Genomic DNA, 3,931 nt, shown 5'->3' on the forward strand with positions numbered 1-3,931 from the left:
GGATGCTCTACAAGCGATATAGAAAATTATCCCAGAAAGGCTTTTGAATAAAGGAATAAAGAAACCCGGATTAAAATTTAACCTTAGGTTGCGCTAATGGGGCTTCAAACAACTGGGTCCTGATGAATAAAAGCATATTTCATCAGCATTATTACCCGTTCATGTTAAACACGGTTGGAACAATTTCTTAATGTGTACTTGAGTAAACAACCAGCTGCATAGCTTTCCGTTAGACATACTTTCGGCTTAGTGAACTGGAGGCCAGGGTGTAAAAAAGTAAGAGATTGTAAAATCTTAAAAGTAGTCAGTTTTTTCAAAGAATGACGAATTTCTAAACCCTTAAGTTGATTGATGTTGGTATTAACATCACAATACGATTTGTGATTTATCGATGTATTCCTTCCAAACTGGCGTAAAAACAGGAGTCTAATTGCTAGAAGGCATCGAAATGGTTGCAGATGTCAAAGAAAAGCTAGATATATGGCGATACAGCAGGACTTGCTCTAAAGTTTTTATTATCTTTTTCCTTTATAATCTTTTAAGTATATTATATGATGCAACGATTTTATATTGTGTTGATATTTATTCCGTAGATAGGGATAATTTTTCGATACTCTGCAGCGCGAAAGCCAGATAGTTGTCTTTAAGTTTATCGGAATATATTCGATCCATAGAAATTCTACCGAAGACTTGTAGACACTTAATAAGCGCGGGATTTCCACTACTCTTTTTCTTTCCACGGGTTGCTGAGTGTCATTCTTGGTCTAGTATGTTCGATTAGCGGCTGGTCTTTGGGGAGAGATTTGACTCGCGTCCAGGCCTACCGTGTTGTAACTGTCTCCGGGTTTCACAAGAAAATCTTACCGCGGGTTCGCAGGACTTTGAAAAGGCTGGTCACTTAAAATTCCCTCTGGAGAGTTACAGAGGAGAGCCTAAACACCCGTAAGAAGCTTCTGTCTCATAGAGAACTTGGGCCATGTGTACCTGAATTTCACTCGGCGAGTATAGTCGTCAATTGTAATCTGCATCACAGTTTTCGTTCTTACATCATTGATACCTTTTTTATCAGATTGACCATCCTTGCCAGTTTTTCTCGGAGAAAAAAAAAAAAAAAGAAAGGAAGCTTAAATGCGCATTTTCTACATTACATTATCAATGAAAAGCACAGTGTAAAGAAGGAAATGCTGGGATCGTTTTCCTTCACACCATCTCTTTTTTCTTGTCTAGTCTCTTTACTAAGTCAGCTACACTGGTTAATTTCATAATTCACAAGTCTTTCGGTGATAAGTATCCATAAGAACAGAGAAATGCCGCAAGATGCATCTTTAGAAGAAAGCAATTTCCTGAAAAACTAGACAATAACGTGACGTTACACAGCATATATGTGTACCGTGCATCAATTCAACGCAGAGTCAGGTCGAACGAAGAGAGCTGAAATCTATATTTTACCCGTTGCTCTATGTGGTAATAAGTGTCAGAAAGATCATGGAAGAGTAATATTTTTAACGAATCAATCTTTCCTGAATATTTCATGTAGCTAAGAGGAACATGAAGCCTTAGTTACAACATTAGTTTTCGAAATTCTCAATAAAGCCGTCTTGAGATATAAACATCATTCGCTTCAGCCATCAGAATCAAGCAACAAAGGTATTTCCAGATCGAACTGCTGTTGCGTTGATATAGATATTACGACCAGTTAATGTCGAGGGGAACTTTTCATCGAGCACACCACGCCCGGCGAAAGGCATCAAGAATCTAACACTATCTTTTTCACTCTTTTTTCTTTAATGACTCGGTTCTCCAGTAGACGATATAGTACACAACGATTACAATACTTTCGAGTGAATATCCCGAACGGTATTTATTTGTCGAGACAACTCTATTGATGGAATCGAAAAATAAAGCCGAAACTAATTATAAGTCTTCTTGTCTTGAAAAAAATACGAATGTACATAAAATACAAGAGCTCTTTTCGACGAGCAATTCTTCGTTTTTATCATTAAAACATTATCTTAAGCCCGTCAGCGAGCGCGCCAGACCAAAATATATAGCGTGCATTTTCACGGAGTTCGGTCATTTTCTTGCTGTACTCTTACTGTACTCCTACTCTTGGGACAAAACTCGACGTGTTTGGTCTCTACTTCTGTTTTGATTCATTTAAATATATCAATTTAACTTAAAAATTACCCTACCTTTATTGTTAAGTGAGCAAACCTCCGTTTTAGGTAAAGTTTTTGAGTTTATTTTTCCCGCTAGAGTGCTAAATAAACAAATCGCTGTTTACAAAGATACCAGCTCTGTCGACGTGTTTTTAGCTGAAATTGGCCTGTCGCCTATATTGTTCTTTAATTTACAATCTATCCGTCTGGCACAATTTTAGAGTAAATTACATGTAACTATAAATGTTGTTGTAAATACGTGAGTGTGAGCTAAATAAAATCTTCGCACACATAAAATATTCGAAACATGTCAGTTGTAGAAAGAAAATACTCGCTTGTGCATTAACCTCGTGTATACATTCGGTGTTATGCTCGGTTGCTTTTAATAGATTTCTACCACTGTCACTGTAATTAAAATAGCATGTTTGTGTATTCCACCTGTTTAGAAACAACCGACTGGAAGAAATTACGCCGTTAGTTACTGGCGTAAAATCTTACATATAAACACAACTGACTGGAAGAAGTTATGCCGTTTGACGACATTTGACCTGACTCACTTTGGTCGCTGGAAAAGTTTCTACTGATACAGCTTGCAAGAGACCGACAAATTTGTTGAGTTTTCATGACATCGCATCTATGACCTTTGACGTAATAAAGAAACGAATAGGAAATTTTCTTTCTAGGTGGGCATTAAATGGTAGACAAAAAACTTTGCTGGGTTCGGCTTCTCAAAGGTTGCGATTTCCATATCTGCTCCCGCTTCCTGCCGTCTCCAGCCCCCTGTTCTCCCTGGCGCTCACCCCCTTCACTAATGTAGAACAAATAATTTGGGACGACCAAAAGATTTGATCCGGTAAATTGGCCGCACAAAAGCTGACAAGGGATAACGATTTACGCCTTTACTACGGCTTAAAACTTCATAGGTATGGGGTGTATTACCATCAAAAATAAATGTTTAATTATGATATCCACAATTTCAGTTATGACATTGAGATCTGCAATTGTGCTATTCCGATGTGACGCCTTAATATGCTATTTGGTCCTTGTGTTATGACATTATGCTATCACATTTGACTATTATGCTTTTACAATGTGCTGATTTGTCACTGTACCTTGGCGTTCGGCTGTTACACTTTGCTATTTTGCCATTGTATTCTAGTATTCTTCAATTTTGACATAGGGAATAGCAGTTTTTCTGTTGTGATTTGTCATTTTCATAGCGTGCGTTTCGTTATGGTGTTTTGTCAAGGTAACATGCAGTTCGGCATAACACTCATAAACGAGTTTCGGACGAGATAAATTATTTCCTGCCAAAATTATAATTATGTTAATTTATTTCTTCTCCGTTGCCCTGTCTTGGTTGGAAACATGGCGGCTTTTCGCGAAAGAGCGGTGAATTTATAATTATTAGAAGAGGCGACCCGTATTAATAGGGAACACACATCCCAGGGTCCCGAAAATGGTCCTCCAAGGTACGGTGCAGTAGCCAGTGCAGTGAACGGACGGAAAACCGACGGACATGTACTGGAAAATTCTCGAAATTTGTTTCAGCCGTACACGGCTCGCGCAAGGTCAACCAGTTTCTCAAGCAGCAGCAGACAGCAGTCAGCGTCGTCAGCTCCAACTACTAAATGAAGGAAACGGAACACAACAGAAGTCGGAAAACAACCGAAGTGTTCTTCAAACGAGATACATGGACCCACGATGTACTGCATGTAAGCAATATAAGCATGTAAGCGCCGGTCACGGCTGCACGCGTTTAGAGTTCGCCT

This window comes from Pocillopora verrucosa, chromosome 5 (assembly GCF_036669915.1).
Source record: "Pocillopora verrucosa isolate sample1 chromosome 5, ASM3666991v2, whole genome shotgun sequence".
NCBI classification, from domain to species: Eukaryota; Metazoa; Cnidaria; class Anthozoa; order Scleractinia; family Pocilloporidae; genus Pocillopora; species Pocillopora verrucosa.